Below are 21,500 nucleotides of genomic sequence, written 5' to 3'. Positions count from 1 at the left end.
TAGCTGTGTGGCAACTAGCGTCGCCAACATAATTGTTATTAGCCAAAGAATGCTGAGGCCCAAATGACGGAAACGTCGCAACCCGACCAAAGCTGGGGGTCAAAATTGGGAGCGAACGCCGCCAGGCCCAGCTGTGTAATTGCTAATCTATAATTAATGCTAAGACCCCAATGACGGAAACGTCGCAACCCGATAAACGCTTGGGGTCAACAATGGGAGCGAACGCCGCCAGGCCCAGCTGTGTAATTGCTAATCTCTAATTAATGCTAAGGCCCAAATGACGGAAACGTCGCAGGTCTAATTGGGAGCGAACGCCGCCAGGCCCCGATACTTAACTTAACTGTTACTAGATTACCTGAGTGAAAACCCGGGAAAGACTGGGTTCCAACTGGTAAGAAGGTAACCCAGCCGAGGTTCCCGCTGGAAAGCAGGTAACCGGAAACCCTAATTAACATATATATATTCTTATGAGTTATGTTGAAAGGTAGCCCACAAGTACCACGCCACCTAGCACAACAGTGCTACCCCACACCATACGGCTAAGGCTGAAGATACGCGTACCCGCCATGATTGCCTCATATAAGAAATTCACTTACCTCTTTAATATGTACTTACTTGAAAATTTGTACCAAGGCATCGTTTATATCTGACGAATTGATGAACACCTTTAGTGCTAAGGTGTGTCCCATCCCACTGGAACCAGGATGGGTCCGTTGCCACTATATGTGGATGGGGGATTACTACAAAGTTAGGAATTTGCGTAAAATGGTTGGCTAGACGCCTGTTTAGTTTGGACCTTACGTGGGTCCCGCGCATTATGCCAATAACGGCGTGGCAAGATGTTGGAGTATAATATCTTGGCGTTCGGCAGGTGGACCTGTAGCCGCTTTATGGACATCTCCATATCACCCAGCAGCTGGCTCGCCTTTGTGGAGCACAGGTCGTTAGAGCCAAGGTGAATGACTACAGCCTTGGGTGGTCGCCGCATCGCCTGGATTTGGGCATCGATCAGCTGGTCGAGTTCCGCCCAACGCAGCCCCCCTCGCAAGCCACAGGATCGTTCTGTGACGAGCCAACTCCATTTGATGCATTTGGAGCTCTCGTCTGGCTCTTGCCACGTAGCTTGATCCTACGATCCATACTGGAAAGAAAACGCAGTAGTAGCATCGGAAGTCATTTACAGGAGTTAGAATCTCAGTGCCCTTTGGATACATATTCAAACAAATAGGTCGTTTGAATGTATGAAGATTTAAAGAGAGTACTTGATATGATTTGATTACATTTACAAAAAGTAACTGATATGCTAAATTATTTTGTTGGTAGTCGAATATATGACTGACAGCATTGTGACTTCCACCTGCCGTACTGCTGGATGAGATGTGGGGTTACCCCATTCATGGCTGCTGTAGTTGCTGCTCCAATACGGAATGAATGTGAAGAATAGTTTTCGGTATTTATGGAGCTTAGGGCCAAGGCTTTTTCAGTACGGCTTGGAATTGGTACTTGGTTAGCGGAGTATGGTCAAAATGGATGAACGCTGGAGAAGGGCCTAGTGGGCGGGCCCGCAAATAGGCCTTAAGGGCTGCTTTTGGGCGTTGCCTCAATAAATACAGAAAAGCCGAACCCTTGTGGGGCTTTTGGAATGTGGGAGATGGATAGTAACTGTCTCTGGTTGACCTGATATACTTACGTCCTGGATGGTGCAGCCAGGCTGTGATGTCTTTGTTTGAACTAGTTCACTTACCCTGAAGAAACCAAAGAAGGCCACGCAATATACTGCTTTGAAGAGGCATACTTCGTATGACCAGGTACAAACTTGCCTGAGATTGTTGTTCACTATTTTTAACAGATCCAGCGTAATAGGTTTTCTCCTGTCCTGCCGCCCACTGGACTTGTACATACCTGTTATCAGTTTATTGACAAGGAAACGCCCCCTGCAGTCCTGGAGGCCTTTGAATTTATGGTAAGAAGACACAGCTGCGATATAAGTTTTTACTGTTTGGAGAATGATTTGTGACTGACAAATAAGCAAAAAAGTTTACAACCTGATCCAGAGGGACTGGCCATGTCTCCGGAAGTCGATGTACTGCTCGAAACTGCTGCAGGGCATCGATGCCTGTCTTGTAGGTTGACCAGGTATTTGTCGATAGGGACCGACGTAGGAGCCTGTCTGCTTCTTGTTCTAGATCTGCCATATGGTGTCTGGGATTGGCGTTGGTGCAGCTTTCGCTTCTGGTGCGGCTGCCCGAAAGCGGTCAAACTGAAACTTCGAGAGTGCATCGGCTATAACATTGGAATTGGTGTCAATGTATTTAGATTTAAACAAGATGTTTTGATTAAAGCAAAGAAGAATAAGGCGACGGAGGAGATTCATCACCCGGGGCGCTTTGGATGATTGCTTGTTGATGATTGCCACCACTGCCTGGTTGTCACAGTAGAAAAGGATTTTCTTGTTTGCAAGCTGAGGTCCCCATATTTTGATGGCCAAGACGATGGGAAACAGCTCCAGGAAAGTCATGTCGAGTGTGGTCCCATTCACAACCCACTGATCAGGCCATCTGCCGCAAAACCATTCCCCCCGAAGGTAGGCCCCAAAACCTGTACTGCCTGATGCATCTGTGTAGAGCTGGAGATGAGAGTTGTCTACCCACAACTGGTCCTGAAAAACTGATACACCATTAAACTTTGTGAGAAATGTTAGCCACATATGCAGGTCCTGTTTTACCCATTCAGTGACTCGAATATGGTGGAATGGTTGCTTACCTTGACAGAGAAGGTCGATGAGCCGTCGGCATAAGGCTCTACCCATTGGAATTGCCCTACAGATAAAATTTAGCTTTCCGATGAGGGACTGTTGCTCCTTTCTCGTTACCTTGGAATTAGGTTTGGAGAGGATATGCTGTATCTGGGATGTGATTTCACGTATCTTACCTTCAGGTATTCTAACCTGCATGGCCAGCGATTTCAAGAACCAAGAATGTTAATTGAGATGCTGGGCCAACTGTTTTGTTATGAGCAATGGGAATACCTAGATGAGTTAGCATTGCCAGTGACGTCTGTAAGTTAGCCTGGCACTGGGTTGTGCCCTGTGATCCCCCAGTCAGAAAGTCGTCGAGGTAGTGCATGATTTGTATGCCTGGGAGGCGTTGACTTACGCACCACTGTAGGAAAGAACTGAAAGTCTCAAAGACAGCACATGATATTGAGCAGCCAAAAGGTAAGCGTTTATCAAAGTAGAATTTACCTTCGAACTGTAACCCCATCAGTTCATAATCAGCTGGGTGTACTGGTATAATTCTGAATGCGGATTTGATATCGAACTTTGCCAGCAGTGCCCCCCGACCCAAGTGTTGTATCATTTGGATGGCTTCGTCAAACTTAGCTTAAGACACTGAGCATGCTTGCGGATCTATGTGGTCATTTATTGACCCGCCTTTTGGATAAGACAAATGATGTATTAGACGAAAATCATCAGCCTGATTTCCCTGCCATAATTTGGAGTCTGACTGTTTCTTTGGGACAAGACCTATTGGGGATACTTGCAAATTAGCAAAGGGGGGAGTGTTAAACGGCCCAGCCATTCTGTTCAGATCCAGTTCCTTTTATAGCTTTTGCAGGACAATGTGTACCCTATCCCTGTGTTTTGCTGACTTTAAATTTTTCACGAGACGACTATGGCGCATACCTTGAAACTCGAGCTGGAAACCAAATGTAAAACCTTCAAGTAGATATTGTGCATCTGTTGCATTGGACTGACCATAAAGATGCAACCAGGGAGTTAATCTATCTAGTCTGACGGGTGTACGAGCCAAAGACCTTACCTCTGTTTCCTCTGGTTGGCTGCGTTGGGCTGCTGAAGCGTGGGCCCATACTGTAGTTGGATAGGGGGGGTCGTTGGACCCCCGGTCCTCGAAAGCAGCTGGCAGCCCCATGCGAAGCGTCGTTGCACTTGCTGCATCTGTGCGAGTACACACAACTGTACCTTCTGCATCCATGCGGTTTGTTGAATGCAAAGCAGATGTTGAGCACTGGAACTAACACTCTAGGAACAGACTGCTGACCGGGATAAACACCTACCTGCGGGGTCTTGTATTTAAACCATAACTCACCATCAATTCTGTCCCAGCGTCGGAGAGGGTCTCTCGCCATTCTGTGTCGAAATTGCTTCCTGTCCAAATCTTAATGCCGCCGAGCGGATTGTCTCCATGTAAGAGAGGAGACTTTGCACGATAGATAAACTGAAATGTTTACCGAGGTATATGCTCATGTAAACATGAAAAGCGGATGTCCAGCTGCCAAGCATTAGTTTTTTAGCTGGAGATTTGACCGGTTTAAAAATCACCCTACCAGTTGTGTCCGTTGTCACGGTAAGTGATTCGCCCTCTTCGACGCCCCCGTCAACAGGGAGAAGCGTGCCGATGTCGACATACTCACCTCTCCATACTTTTTCTCTTGTTTGTTGTTTGACGTGTGCATCAATGGCTTCTGGGTGGAAGACAAGGGATTCCAGAAGGTAGCATTTGATTGGTTGATGCGTCACCAGCAGCCTCGCTCTGAGAAGACGGGTTAACCCTGCCTCGCTCGCACTCAGCGAAGGAATGCGCGGGGAAATTGGAAGCGCTCACAGAAGACGAATGGCCGGAGTTATTGGCTCCTGACTGCCCCAAAAGCGCCCATATTTGCTGCAATTGCTCTCTTATCGGCTCATTAACATTGTGTGGGTTAGGTAATGCATGATCCGTTTGGTTGGAGTCGGTCACGGTGGAAGTCAAAATGCCTGACGGTATGGACACAAAATTATTACGAGGAACGTAATGAAACTCACCATCTGCTGATGCATCCATGGTGATGGGTACTCCATTCACCTCCCTCGGTGTTCCAGTTGTGTCCCGTTGTCGCTTCGACCCTCTCACCAAACGATGGTTGATAGCTGCTCGGCGTTTTGGTGGCATGCTTGTCGGCGGTTGAATCCAAGGACTTCAGTGATTTATCGATATATGCAGTAACAGATTACTAGCGAGGAAGAAAGACAGCCGTACGAATCAAGGACTTGAATTTGAACAAAATTATAGAAGTATTTGCAGTGGAGGAGATACGGAAAGAGAAAACGGTACAAGTATGCCCGGTGAACGGCTGACGCGAAGTGATGCAAAAAGAATTACTGTTAGATTGATGACGTAATGCACGAGGTGTTACGCATGAGTGACGTAATTTTCAGGGAGCTGCGCGAAGTCAAAATGTAAACATAAGATAGCATACCTGCAATAAAAAATTTCGTAACTAGTACTAAATGCCAATATTGTATAGACATAAATATAGTTTTATGGTTAAAAAGTCTAATCTTGTCAAAGTTGAAACCCCAGTATTGATAATATATCAGATGGAGTTACTGTTCTGTTTTAGTACATAAATATTAAAGTTTATGCACTCTTACTTTAGAATGGTCCATTTCTTTTTAACATCCTCTGACTTTGATAAATACAACAGGATTTCAAAATCCTTTTGTGTCCTTGACTGAAGACATTCTAATCGTTTATCATCAGTTCTGAAAACTTTTACTTACCTGTATTATACTGTTAAACAGTATGATTTATTATATTATCAAAAGATTGGATTGAATAAACCATATCATTCCTCAGAGCTCATGATAAATTATCTAATATCTTTTAGAAAATTCACTCTTCGAAATATATTGCTCAATAACATAAACCATTAATGACCGCTTGAAATTTTTTTATTTTGATAATGGTATTTTTCGAAAGGAGAAATTGCAAGTAGTACATGCAAGTAGTACATGGCTGTGAAAACAATAAATTTACATCAAATAACCAACGGAGCAAATGAGACATTGCATTGTTCACATTGAGTGGCTGATCCCGATCAGAAGAATTAGATTCACCTGTTTGATATTTCCGTCCATATTTGTGTCTCTTTTGCTGTTGATCACAGTAGATGTGATCGAACTAAATTATATACATAGAATGGAGTGATGTTTTCCCACCTCGTCAAACAGACAATCATTTTCCCTGTCCTGTTGACTTTTCTTACTTGCCGACGGTCGCCTTCTCGCTCAAAGTGGACATTTAGACGTCGGCTCGGGGATTTGCCCAAAAGACGTGACGTCACATAGGAGTTTCCTTCGCTGTTTAAATCTCGCCGACTAAAGAGCTCGCTATCCTAAACCCCACCGGTGGCACCCCTCTTAAACATATGCTCATTCTGGTCAATTTTTCACCTGAAATACGCTTCCTTTTTTGTCTGTTCACGATATTTAGGTCCATATTTAAATAGTTAACGGAGGGGTTCCTATTGTCAACAATGGAGAAGTCACCTGTGACTATATGTACTGCAGGTTGGTCGCGAACTTGAGTCTTGGCAGCTGCACGAGATGGAATTTACATGATCTCACGATCAACTAAATAATACTGACAAGCTCGAATTTCTATGGATGCTGGCATAGTGTGATCAATATTTTTTCTGTATTTCAATATTCATATGTGCCTCAGAAAAGGAAAACACTTTAGCTTTTGGAAATAAGTTCAGCGGAACAGAAAATACAGGCTTTTAATTACCTCAACCGGTCACACCCACTCTTTCCATCCTGACCCATTTTTTTTAGAAACAGGTTGAAAAATGCACAAATAAAAAATGCACAAATATGATACATATTCATTCACTTTATTACAGCCCCAAAAATGGCAATAATTTAAAAGTGACAAAATGTAAGCAACATAAACATAAATGAAATATCATTGGCAATAAAAAGTATGAAAAATACCAAAAGCCCAGGTATAGATGGATTTCCAATTGATTTCTTTAAATTCTTTTGGAAAGAACTAAAGGTCTGGATTTTCAGATTTATCAAAGATGTATCAAAACGAAATAAGATGTCTCTTACCATGAAGAGAGGAGTTATCACTTGTATACCTAAAGCTAATAAAAATAGGAACTTATTGAAGAACTGGAGAATCAATTACTTTATTAAATGCTCTGTATAAATTAATAAGCATGTATCTCAAATCGGTTAAAACTACCCCTTGATTCCCTGATACATAACAACCAGACTGGATTTATACCTGGCAGAACATTAAGTGAAAACACAAGACTTTTATATGACATTATGTTTGAAACTAAGAAAAGAGACATGGCAGGTTTATTAATTTTGATCGATTTCGAAAAAGCATTTGACGCAGTTTCTAAGGATTTTATCAATTCTGTCCTAATAAAATTTGGTTTTGGTCCAAAGATTATATGTTGGATTAACGTCTTAACATATGACACAACTTCATGTGTTATTCAGAATGGGCATCTCTCTGATTTCTTCCAAAATCAACGGGGTTGTAGGCAAGGGGATCCCATATCTCCATATCAATTTCTTTTTGTTGCTGAAATCCTAGGATGTATGATAAGGCAACATGAAACTATAAAGGGTATTGTAATTGATGATCACGAATACAAATTAGGTAAATATGCAGATGACACTGAATTATTTTTGGATGGCTCAGATGAAAACTTGTATTCTGCTATAGACACACTTAATACATTTTACAACGTGTCAGGACTAAAGATAAACATAGATAAGACTAAAGCAATCTGGATTGGCTCAAAAGCTGGTAGCAGGGATATACTATGTGAAGATTTGAATATATACAATGGCAAAGAAAACAATTTGAAGTATTAGGAATTAAATTTTCCCCGGATTTGAATGATTTATGGGTTATTAACACAAAGAAAAGACTAGAAGAAATTAATAGATTACTAGCAACTTGGAGAAAAAGACATTTGACGCTGATAGGGAAAATTACTGTTATTAAGACATTGGCTCTTTCAAAATTAGTTCATATTTTAAACACTTTACCTTACCCTCCAGATGATTTTCTCACCGCGCTTGAGACATTGCCAAAATTGGTGTGACTTGAAACAGGTTCGGTCGCGAAATTGGCATCAGCACTTACAGCATGATCTTTGGGGTTCCTTCAAATGGAAGCGGAAATTTGAAAATTAGGTCGCACTGGCGGGCACTTGTTGTCGGACAACTCGAGTTGTCAGTCAGATTTTGCAAAACTCTGCTTTGCCATACACAAAAACAAGTAAGTGATATGTAGAAATTAAAAAGAACATGAATAGCAATAAATTAAACATTATTTTGTTTACGTCAAGCTGGACAGAGAGTATCCTGGGAAAACCCGGAAAGTAGTTCCGGCGAAAGTTCACTTGAACTAGATCGGCTCGAAAACGTTAACACACGTTTAAACGATTTGAAGGATTCAAGAGCAATAAACCTTGAAATTTAGATCACATGACCGCTCTCTCAACCAACCAATGTTCGAAAATCTGTGTAAACTTCAAAGTACGAAATTATATTAACATAATGAATCTGTATATAAATAATTGTAACTTTTATCCATGAGTTACAAGTTTAACAATTAATACATACAGTACAATAGAAATTAGTAAGATTGTAATTTTTTCAGAAAATTGAATTGAGAATTTCTAAAGATTGTAAAAAACTTTTCACTCATTACTCACGTATTAAATGTGAATATTAGCAGAACATAACTCCAGATTCAAAGACAGGTGAACAGTTAGTATTTTGTCAAGTCACCATGGGCAGCAATGCAGGCTTCAATGCGGCGGGGCATCCTACTGATCAAAGAAGTTAGAAAGTCGTGGTCCATGCTGTCTCAATATCGGACCACCTCTTCTTTCATTTCAGCAATATTTGTCAGATTTTTCTTATTGACACTTTCCTTCATTAGTCCCCAAACATTTTCTATTGGATTTAGGTCAGGGCTATAGCTTGGCCATTCTAATAATGTCATATTTTGGGTCCGAAACCAGGCCTGTGAATGCCTTGAACGATGTTTTGGGTCGTCCTGCTGGAAAATACAAAAAAATCCATAGAACACGTGAGCAGATGGAAGTAAATGTCCCTAGAGAATATCTGTGTACCGCTCACTGTTCATATTCCCTTCAAATACACAGAGGGGCGTTGCCCCTAACACAGATATGCCACCCCACACGTTAAATTTCGGACTGTACTTTGGGCGCTGATACAAAGGTTTTTCAGTTTGTTTGGTCCAGAATTTCAGTGTATTAGGAAACAGCCACACAGAACTTTCATCTGAGAAAATCACATAGTCCCAGTTAAAATTTCTATGCTGTAAGCACCAGTTCAACCTTCGCTCCTTTTGTTCAGGTTTCATGATCGGTGATGGAATTCCTCGACTTTTCTGCTAACCCATTGCATGCAGCTCAGTTCTAATTGTCTCCTTACAGACAGCCACAATTCCTCTATCAGTCATAACCAGCCTTAAGTTTTCTAAACTCCTTCGTTTTTAGAAACAAGAATACCAAGCCGCCTCCTATCACCGACAGTCAATTTTCTGGGCCTACCTGCGCCTCCCTGGTGCTCAATGCCATATCCATTTGCAATATTTTTCAAAACACGATAAACAGTGGACAAAGGGATGCCTGTTCTACTTGAAATCACTTTAGCTGATCTGATGTCCTTGTAATAATACTCTAAAATCAACTTCCTCTTCTCTAAATCATCCATACTGAGGATCACTGAAAATGTCGTCTGCTAGCAAGTAAACAAAGGGGGACAACTCTTCACAAACTAATGAAAAGGGATTAACAGAGTTGTCTCTCTTGAATGAAACCAAGCACTTGATAGCTGGTCAAGGTTGTTTATACTAGAAATCCAATTAAACATATTCCTAAAATTCTAAATAATTTCTGGTCATACTATAGTATAGAAAGAAAACAGTCCTTGAAAAAGTATTGCAGCATTTGCAAAATCAATTAAATCAATAATGAATACATGATTGTATTTTAACAAAACGATTTTATTTCATTTAAATAAATTAATTAATTGTAACATTTATATTATCATCCAGCGCTTGACAGGTATTAAATACGAGGCTTCATCATCCAGCGCTTGACAGGTATTAGACACAAGGCTTCATCGTCCAGCGCTTGACAGGTATTAGACACGAGGCTTCATCATCCAGCGCTTGACAGGTATTAGACACGAGGCTTCATCGTCCAGCGCTTGACAGGTATTAGACACGAGGCTTCATCATCCAGCGCTTGACAGGTATTAGACACGAGGCTTCATCGTCCAGCGCTTGACAGGTATTAGATACGAGGCTTCATCGTCCAGCGCTTGACAGGTATTAGACACGATGCTTCATCATCCAGCGCTTGACGGGTATTAGATATGAGCCTTCATCATCCAGCGCTTGACAGGTGTTAGATACGAGCATCATCCAGCGCACTGATAGTAACGATTGGGTATGCTATTTCTCCTCTTTCAAAAACGGGACTGGCCGCTCTACCTTTGAATCGTTCCTATGTCGGCTTCCATCATTGAGACCCGTCGCGCATGTCATCTGGCGTCGGCGAGTTCCCAGGCGAACTAAGCCCTGTTTTTTTAGAATGCCCGCACACCTCCGCATCGTCAACAGTGACGTAAAAGGACATCCCGGTGGTCTAACTGTTGAGAGTTGTGTCTATAATGTATAACTGCGACAACGTAATCATGTTGCCACCCAGCCTAGTTTATGGATGCTCAGTGAATAACTTTTTCACTTTGTATCCAAATGGTGCAATCGCATTTTTGCAGTAAAGTTACTTTAAACATATTTTATTCGAAAATGAAATGGATTGGGCACAATTTATCCAACTTAGGAACGCCCTTTCCCAAAAGTTACATATATCATTTACAATATAAAAACATTGACAACAGGATTTTGTGGACAATTTACAGGGAGGATGTGTATAGCAAAAAAATAAACCTACAAAATCTTCATGAGCTTAATATATCTATGTACATGTTCAAATAATAATTCATTTTCATATAGTGATAGTGTAACATGACCAAATAACAATAAATCTAGATTATGCGATGTTTAACGACAGTATTTACATTTGCAAACAAATCTTTACGCTGCGTTGTGTACAAAGAACATTGTAAAAGATAATGCCATGAATTTTCACAAGAACAAGAAGCATCTGATCTTAAATTAATTCTGAATAAATCGTTATTAAGCGGACTTGTATTGTACCTTAGTTTTGTGTGAATAATGTTAATTAGATGGAACTTACTTATTCGTGTTGCTATGACTAAGAAATGAATTATTTCATCTGTAGGTAATAATGATGTTTGTGGCGAGAGAAATGCTAAACATAGTGTCATTATTTGAGCGCTTTAATAATATATGATTTTTTTTTTTTTAATGTATTTTGTCTGTCACCAGTGTTTAATGCCACCATTTTTTGTGAGATGTGCACGCGATCATTGTAATTATAGAATATTCACAAAAATCTCCTTTGTCTCCTATCACTGAAACTGAAATATTATTCTGCATTAGATGTCAAGACTATGGCGGCCGCCAATCCAACTTCAAGTTAACCTTCTCAGCCCAGATTAACGAAGATTCAAACACTTGCTTTCATTCATATGGGTATAGAATAAAATTAAGCACAATGCTTTCTTAGAAGTAGATCCCTCTCAATTTTTAAGGTTTATGTGCATGGACCAATAAGCTATGCTTGTAAGAGGCGACTAACGGGATCGGGTGGTCAGGCTCGCTGACTTAGTTGACACATATCGTATCCCAATTGCGTAGATAGACAGTCGTGCTGTTGATCTGGTCCTTAGCATGCCGAGACGCTGAAAATCAGTGCGGAAGCTCTCGCCTCAAGTTTCAATGCAGTGAGCCTCATTCACAATGATATGATATTTTTGTTTCTGGTACTTAATGTTTTTCGGGTCATAAATGATACCTTTCTGTGTGCTCAGGGTGTCCAAAAATATATATAGGCATATTGGACATTAGGCATTTGTCTCCCAGTGCCCAGACAAAAATGTGGATACACATTTTAGTGAAATATGTAACTTTTTCATGGATGATTGCATTGAAGGAACTTACAAGCAGAATTGATGTTGAATATTCTTGTAAATGCAGTACTGACATTTATGGATAACAACAATTGTGGTTCAACACCCATGTGTACATGCGGGGTCAGCGACTTCATCACTTTTTCCTAACACGATCCTGACAACGGAAATACATGTGATAATCACACAAAAGTACTTAGAACTGTAGTCTAAAACACAAACCAGTACAGCTTTCACAGTTAGGTTTTATTAACGAAACATGTTTATAACAGGCGCGATACACATCAGCTGGAGAGATTCTCTTTGACGACGGCTGATCTGTAGTGAGTAGAGGGAGGCTACCATGTACCCGTAAACAGACAAAAAATCATGAATAACTAAAATTGTGATACAATACTGAGCATGTCAAAACACACTGTAAAATGACAAATTTCACGAAAGTCTGATTATTGTCATAGTTAAATGGTATAGACGTGGTTGATCTACCTATTAACTGACCTCTATAAATAGATATAATCCCCAACAACCTACACCTATCTACTCAAATAGATTGGGTGCTCATGACACGTGTCATAATGTACTCTGGCGGTGTAGACGATGCTCGTTATATCAATCACGTCCATGGTTTGTCTGGTCCAGAGTAAAGTACTTCCTCACTGCTGTGATATTACCGAATACTGATGTACGTAAACAATCTCCTATTTAGTAATTGTCATTAGCTTGCACAGTCTGGCTATGGACTTAATGTACCTCAAGAAGTCATTTTATTAGAATAGTTCGGTATTTGAATAGAAAATGACGTATTCAATTTTGAAGATTTCGTGGCTTATATGATACATTTATAGGAAATGGTATACGTATTTTAGTCATTAATATCGATAGTCATACTTGAAATCGCAATACCTCCGCTGACGTGTGACATTATAGGGTTAAGGATTGAAAACTGAACTGAAACGGTTCCTGTAAGTAGAAATATGATATTTACTTAAAACCCCCTCTACTGAATCTGTTGAGGTGTTAGAAATGGATCGGCGCCACTTTCATTAACTTAATGCAGCTTTTGACAAAGGTCAAGTGTGTAATTTGATGTCTAGAAAACCACTGGCTCGTTAATGACGTGCAAAACGTAAGTGAAACTAAATTGTGATATTGTATAGGTTGTTCCGATGTTTTCGCTTTTCCCCGGCAAATAAAACGTCGTCTGTCCGTCTTTTATCATTTCGTTTCCGGAGAATAACCAAAATACCGCACAATCCATCAGCAAAACTCGGCAGACGTATGAAACAGATCCTGAAGTGGTGCCCTTTGCTACTTTGGATTTTTGGCATCTTTGTCTTTCTTGAATCAGTGTATGTTCTGGCATAAATTTCTTGGGGTCACTTGAGCCCCTTCATTCTAATATAACACCGCCCCTAATTCTACTATAACAGAAACAACACAAGTGGTCGGGAAAACTCAGAATTATGTTTATTAACAGTTCTTACATATATTCATAGACACCGTGAATATAACAATACATAATCTTTTCCGATTCTCTTTCGTCACTTCAGGCTGTTAAAAATCTTTCTTGTAAACATCCACTTTTAATACAAATTATTGAATTCTATAATGAGCTTCCTAGTGGCCAATGCGACATCGTCTTTTGTTTGTTACCCAGCCACGTTGGCATTTCTGGGAATATAATGGCTGATCTTGCTGACAAGGCAGCACTCAATAAATCTGTGACACCACTTCTTATTCCATATTCTGATTACAAAGCTGGCATTAGAAGCTACATCCATGAAGTGGGACACCCAAGTAGGTATTAACGAATTACATGAAATAATACCCTATATTGCTTACACCTACTTGGGTTGTCAGTCCAGATTTCAAGAGGTCATCATGCGACGATGTCGTATTGGCCACACAAGATATACTCATGTATATCTTATTGAAAGGCGAGGATCCTCCGTTTTGTATCCGTTGTGATGACAGAGTCACTGTCAAGCATATCCTGCTTGACTGTGTTGAATTCTCCATCATAAGGGATAAATAATTCAATATCAAAACAGTAAAGGACCTTTTTAATAATGTTAATTATCACTTAATCATTGATTTTTTAAAAGAGATAGATTTGCTAAATGAATTTTGATATATGTTTTGTAAATAGATAAGGTTTTATAATTGGTAGTTTAGATTATCAACTTCGATTGTTAGTGGCTGTATCCTCCAAGGGGTTGGAGTATCGTAAAATTATTGTCCTCCTGGGAGGGTACGTAAGTCCCAATACGTTTGATTTTTAAACGTAGTATTCTTGTTATCTTAATTTTCGCTAACATTTCTTACAATCGCCAACTGCTGAAGGGATGGTGTAAATCCAACTAGGGTCCATGCAGGTAGCAAAGGTACTGTAAGTCCCCATGGTCCTTAGTATGGTGATCAACCTTCAGTTGCTGGTGATCTATAGCCCGTTATTGTACTGTTGTCTCTCGTGATATATTTTTATGATATCCTACTAGTTTTAAATTAAGAGCTGTGATATTCTAGAAGTTTTACTGTCCTTCGATGACAGTTTTTTACGTTATACATTTATTGATTTTGAATATGGATATCAACTGTTCTCGTCACGGTATGGCTGCAATATTGCCGATGTGACGTTAAAGTTTAACTTACTCACTCACTCACTCAGATTTCTGTTTGTTACTGCAAAAGATCAACAAAGAAGCAAAATCAGAAAGGCACGTCCTGCATGTAATTTAGTTAGCCAATGACTCTGAAAACACTTTTCAACTTTTGCTTCCTTTGGCACAGGTTGATTGTCTGTGTCACTTTTTGACGCCAGTTTTGTCAGCTGGTAAGGGTTTATGACCGGCACTATTGCCAAACTAAATCGCTTAATTTGGCTGGAGACGATGGTTTGTCATTGCTGAATGACGCTCGTTTCATTTCATAAGAAACATAAACATTAGTGATACTGATTCGTTGATGGCACCCATGAAGAGCGACCTGCTCGTGGTGGGTGCTGGTTAACGCTAAGCGCTCTTCAAACCCCCGTTGTGGATCCGGGGGTATATTTGGCCCACCAACCCGTTTGCTGTGGGTTGCGCCCCTGTGTCGGTGGAGGACGGGAGTCTGGTGGTTGAGGGCACTGGTTCCAGAAACAGTGTTCCTTTGCCCAACACACCACTTCGCCTCTTACTTCACCTAGGCGGGTGGTAGAATGGGACCGGTTAAACCAATCGGCTGGTCATGCCAAGCCCTATGTTTGTATATTTTGATACAGAAGTTTTAGACATTTTCTAAAATGTTTTGTCAGATGACTTGGCTTATCGTTATATTCAAATTCGAAAATATTTCAGTAGAGTCCTATGCCCAGAAGGTGGTGGCTCATGGGCCAATCTGGTGGGGTATATCAGCCAAGTATCCTTGGTGCTGCAAGTTGGAAATCCACTTGTTATTAGCATTGTCTATATGATACTCCGTGGTGGGTGGGGAGCTTGGATGAAGAACCAATATACCAACAATCATGGATTACCAAACCCCCAACAAAAAAACCCAAACGTCCACTGGAAAATGATGATCAGCAGCGACCCTCTATACTCATTGATTATTGGCCAGGGTGTTTGGTTATCGAGACTCTTGACAAGACTCCTTTAAAATTAAATCCATTTGCAATTTCAAAAGGTGTCTCTGGCATTGCAGGTGAGGTAAAAACATCAAACGCTTGCGCTCAGGATCGCTGCTAATTGAATGTAGCAGAAAACAACAAGCTACCAACCTGTTATCCACTGATATGTTTATCGGAGTCACGGTGTTAGTTTCTGCTCACAGAACGCTGAATACTAGCAGAGGTATTGTTTGAGACCGTGACCATCTTTTAGCAGACTTGACTGAGCTCGATATTTTATCCGAGATGAAAGATCAAGGAGTATCTTACGTCAAACGTTTTACAACTCGGAAAAATAATCTGTTTTTATTTTCAGCTCAAACTCCTCGAATGTCAATCAAAGCGGGTTACTGCAATCTGAATGTTGACTTATATATTCAAAATCCATTGTCTGTTACATGTGCTCACTGTGCTGAAAATACACATGTAACAGAAGATGCTGACAGTAATTACAAAAAAATGTGCAAACTGTTCTGGAAGTCATTCGTCCTTTTCTAAAGAATGTCCAATTTGGAAAAGGCAAATGGAAATAAATCAAATCAAATTTTCCAGGAACGTCAGTTTTGCTCAAGCAAAAAAGATTGTCCAATCTACTGAACACACTGAAACGTACGCCTCCGTCACCAAAACACCTGAAACGTCATCAAAAGAAACAACTTCACCAATAATGACGGCATCAAGCTCATGTCAGATTGACCTGACATGGGTGAATACAGATATTGCCCAGTCTATCTCTCCTGAACAGTCTACTCAGACAGATACATCAGTTTCTACCAGTCTAAGTAAACTTAGCCTCAGTATTATTCGTTACCCTACTATACTGAGTAGAGGAGTGTACTTAGTTGACTTAGACTGCAGTTTCTACCGAACAGATCGCATCTCCTACAACCACCACTCTTTCTCAGTCTGATAGAAATGAAAAACAAAATCGAAATTCAAGACAAGAACAGAAACGGCCAAATCAAAATCGACCACCTAAAGGGTCAGATAATAAAATCAAATTGTTTAACAAGTTTGGATCACTGGAGGAAATGGATGTATCTGATCACACCAATCCAATGGCACATAGATTGTCGCCCTTACAGAAAGTGCAGGGTAGATCCCCAATCAACCCATCTAAACGATAGTCCATTACAAAAATCTAGTACAGTGGAATTGTAGAGGATTAAGGACCAATTTTAATGAGTTACAGCTATTAGTCCAATATTTTGCACCATCAGCTTTCTGTCTGCAGGAAACTTATCTGAAGCATACAGGTATTTTTAAATTACGTCAGTTCGTTGCATATAATACCTTTTCACCTCCGGGTGACAGGGCCACTGAAGGGTCTTCAATACTTGTTAAGCAGGATGTTATCCATAGTCCTGTAACACTCACAACTAATCTCCAAGCCGTTGCAGTGAGATTTACTCTTCACGTTACCTTTACACTATGCTCTCTGTATATTCCGCCTTCTTCAACACTCCAGCAGTCTGATCTTCAAGCTCTATGACCAACTTCCTAAACCTTGTATTATAATGGGTGATTTCAATAACCCGATCTGGGGTGGTACAAACACTAACTCAAAAGGTAAAATACTGGAAGATTTTATCTCCAATAATGGTTTGTGTATATACAATGACGATTAAAGCACTTATCTGCACCCTGCAACCGGCTCCTACTCTTCTTTCCAACTATATTATCAGAAATTAATCGATCTGACTCGCCATCGTATACGAGATGGATGTTTCCAAGGCAGACTGGTCCTTATTTCAAACTTTATCCACATCTAAACTAAGACCCGAATGTTTCAGTGATATAACTGATCCTATTCAGGGTTTTTCTGACGTTTTAAAAGAAATTGCTGATGAGTGTATACCAAAGTCCTCTGCAACTTCACATGTTCGGAAACCCTGGTTTAATACCGATTGTAGGCAAGCCAGGAAAGGGAGGAAAAAGGCAGAGAATTATTTCCGCCATCACCCAACTGTCCACAACTGAAATAAATTTAAAATACTCAATGCAAAGGCACGTCGACGTGTACCTTCAAACAAAACAAACGGCAATCTTGGAGGAACTATGTCTCCAAAATTAATTCACGTACGCCAATGTCCAAGGTATGGAATGGAATATGGTTCAAAGAATTAAAGGCAAAGGTTCAAAATCTGCTGTTCACCATCTTATAGATGGTGATAATTTAATAACTGACAAATATCAAATAAAATTGGCGAAACTCTTGCCAAAAATTCTTCATCGGCAAATTATGTCCCTGAGTTTCAGAGATATCAGAAACAACAGGAAAAGACAAAACTTAATTTCGAATCAAATAACGGTGAAGATTATAATGAAGTGTTTTCATTACATGAGCTACAGATTGTTCAGCTTGGCCTGATCAAGTGAATATTAATGCATTGCGTGGCCGTGTCACAACTGGTTGGGTCTATTATTGTGAAGGGGTGCACCTTTGCCAGTTGATTGTCAACATGTATATCGTCAGCAATGTCCCAACTTTCTTCTAAAAAGAAGCTACTGATGGTTAAATGTTTCCCATTCCGGCTTTTAGGCAGCAGCAGCAACTGGGTGTAGAGAGTGATAGCGAGAGTGAATTGGATTGTGAAAGTTACTGACGTCTGTACGTTGTAAAGTTAGTAAACCAAACTAGACAGCATATGGCTGTATAAACAATTCAATTAAAACATGAAATGATTGTTTTTTCAGAAGTGTTGTTTTTCGGGACAAGTTCTGTAACGAATCCATGTATGCATGCTTCGCACGAACGCAACATTAATTACATTCTCTGCTCCCCTATGTAACCCATTCAACACCGTAGGCCGGAAAAGCGGCCACGACGTCACGAGTCCCCACACACCGCAGGCCGGACACAGAAATTCCCTACCTTTCAACACCGTAGGCCGGTTTACCGGCCAGGCGTCTCGATGTAAACAACAAGTCATTCTACTTCCTCCTCCCGCGTTAAAAGGTCATGTGACTGCCAGAAACGAGAATTGAGGCATTGTGGGATGTTTATCTGGAAACTTCCTTTCTTTTTCGCGGGAAAAATTGAACAGCGACGTACTTTTTTACCGAGGTAAGTTTTCGCGTTGCGATTTGATCTTGAACACTCTTGCATAATGGCTACGGGTCACGATTCGAATAGCGATGAGGTTTCGGACAACGATTTCTTGGATGAGGTAGGTGGTTTTGATTTAGTTGAACTAGATGCCGACGCTGAGCGTGAATTTCGTGAACTTTTCGGGAACTCGGACGATGATGACGATGATTTTGCGGGTTTCACGGAATATTTTCCACAGGATTTTTCTACATGGACTTGGAGCAAGGATTACGATGGTGGGCGTGACCGCAGGGCATTCGTAAGTGAAACTAGTCCCGCTATGGTTGATTTGCCTGAAGACAGGCGCAATGCTTTTGATTTCTTTCAGCTGTTTTATTCAGATGAGTTTTTTTTAAAACAAATTGATTTGTTTGATGAATTCTGATTAATGTGTTTTGTAAATAGACTTATTTTAAAGATTGGTAATTTAGATTAGTAACTTAGACTGTTAGTGGCTGTACCCTCAAAGGGGGTTAAAGTACTGTAAAACTATTATTGTCCTCCTGAGAGGGTACATAAGTCCCAAAACTTTCAAAGTAAAATGTAAATTTACCATATTTTAAACGTAGTATCTTTGTTCTTTTAACTGCCGGCTACATTTTCCTACAATCGCCAGCGGCTGAAGGGGTGGTGTAAATCCAGCTAGGGTCCATGCAGGTAGCAAAAGTAATGTAAGTCCCCATGGTTCCTAGTATGGTGATCTACCTTCAGTTGTTGGCGATCTATAACCCGTGTTTTATACTGTATTGTCCTCTTTAATTGAAATGTTTTAGCTTTGCTCGCTAGTTTTATGCATATCTGTGATTCTCTAGTATTTTTACTGTCCATCTTCGATAGGTTTTAATCTTCAAAACGTTTTCTCTTTTTATTGTATAAATTGTTTTCGTCACGATATGGCTGAGATATTGCCGATGTGACGGTAAATATTAACTCACTCACTCACTCACTGTGTTTAAACAGATAACAACATCAACAAATGCCAATGCCAACAACAAACGGACCCAAGATCCTGACAACAACAAATGTGAGCGGCACGATGTTACTATTGAAGAAATGAAAGCATTTTATGGTGTATTGTTGTACATGGATGTTGTCAGACTTGACAGGGATGAAATGTACTCTACTTATGATTGGTTGAAACGCCAAATTAGTGAAATATTTTGTAGATCCAGATTTATCCAGTTCCAGTTAAGTAATGATACACCTGTGCCTGGTGACAAATTGTTCAAGGTAAGATATATTCTTGATACTATGAGATCAGCATTTCAGTATCATTACAGACTCCACAAGCAGGTGTCAGTGGACGAGGCCATGGTTCCTTTCAAGGACAGGCTCAGCATCAAACCGTATATGAAGGGCAAACTTACAAAGTTCGGAGTGAAAGTCTTGGTAATGTTGGAATTTTTATGTTTATGCCGGTAAGTGTGGTACCGAAATTGACCGCAAGTTAGGCCTTGCTGGACAGGTAGTGATCAAATTGTGTGAAAACATAATGAACAAGGGTCATGTAATCTTCACTGACAACTTCTATACCAGTGCTACCCATGGTGACTATCTGTTGCAGCAGAAAGATACTTACATGTGTGGCACAGCTCATACCAACAGGAAGGGCTATCCCGCCGTTGATCTCCCTTCAGGTAAGGCAGCAAATCGTCTGCAGAGAGGGACCATCGACTGGCGAGCTTGTGGGGACTTCGTTGCAACCAGGGCGGTGGGGTAGCCTAATGGTTAAAGCGTTGGCTCGTCACGCCGAAGACCCGGGTTCGAATCCACACATGGGCACAATGTGTGAAGCCCATTTCTGGTGTACCCCGCCGTGATGTTGCTGGAATATTGCTAAAAGCGGCGTAAAACCAAACTCAGTCAGTCAGTCGTTGCAACCATGTGGAAAGACAACAAGCCTGTTTTCTACCTCAGCACGGCACACTCTCCCGAGGAAGATGGTTTGACCACCAAAAGGATGAAGAAGGACGGGTCGCAGGAAATCCTTCCCAGCGCGCCATGTGTGAAGGATTATAGAAAGTATATGGGAAGGGTTGATAGGTTAGACCAAAACACTCGCCAAAATAAGAGCAAAACAACCATGAGGTGGTATAGGCGTGTTGAGTTGAAGTTGAGAGAAATAGCCATTTACAATGCCTATGTCAATGAAGGTACCTTCATCAACCACATGCCTGGTGGGAAAAGAACGCTGGTATGCTGGCCTTCAAGCTTGAGCTGCTGCATCAAACTCATTGGAGGGTACCGTCAGGACAGGAGGCTAGGTCGTTCCAGATCAGAGTCATCGTTGGAGCAGGAACGCTTGGATGAGAACGGTCACTGGCCAGTGCCGTCAGGTAGTCTTCACACGGTGTGTGGTTTGTGTGAAGATGCACAATGTATATCGTGTGCAGCACCCAGGTACAAAGTATGCTGACAATCCATTTAAACGAGCGAAGTCAACCATTAAATGCTCAAAATGCAATGTTCCGTTGTGTGTAAATTCAGCAAAGTCATGCTTCATGTACTACCACACTAAAGTGCAGTCCTGGCGTTGATTTTTACATACTTATGAAATGTTTCACACCTGTTCTTCATGAAAGTTTCTATTTGCCATTGCTTATGATTGTGTGTGTACATATTCATATATTTGAACCTTGAGCGCCTGACAGGCGATTGTATTCTACACAGGGAGTGTTCTGTACTCATTGACCAGGGGTAATATGTGAGCGCTTTGAGCATGGATAAATGCGCAATATAAATGGACTGTTATTAGTATTACTATTATATTTATTTATTGATTGATTACTATTTATTGAACATTTACACTTGTTATGTTTCTGTTATAAATTATTTTTGTACAGTAGATTTCTTTG

This window comes from Haliotis rubra, unplaced genomic scaffold (genome assembly GCF_003918875.1).
Source record: "Haliotis rubra isolate DU_JTF1 unplaced genomic scaffold, ASM391887v1 Scf350, whole genome shotgun sequence".
Taxonomy (NCBI): Eukaryota; Metazoa; Mollusca; class Gastropoda; order Lepetellida; family Haliotidae; genus Haliotis; species Haliotis rubra.
This window is presented reverse-complemented; position numbering follows the sequence as displayed.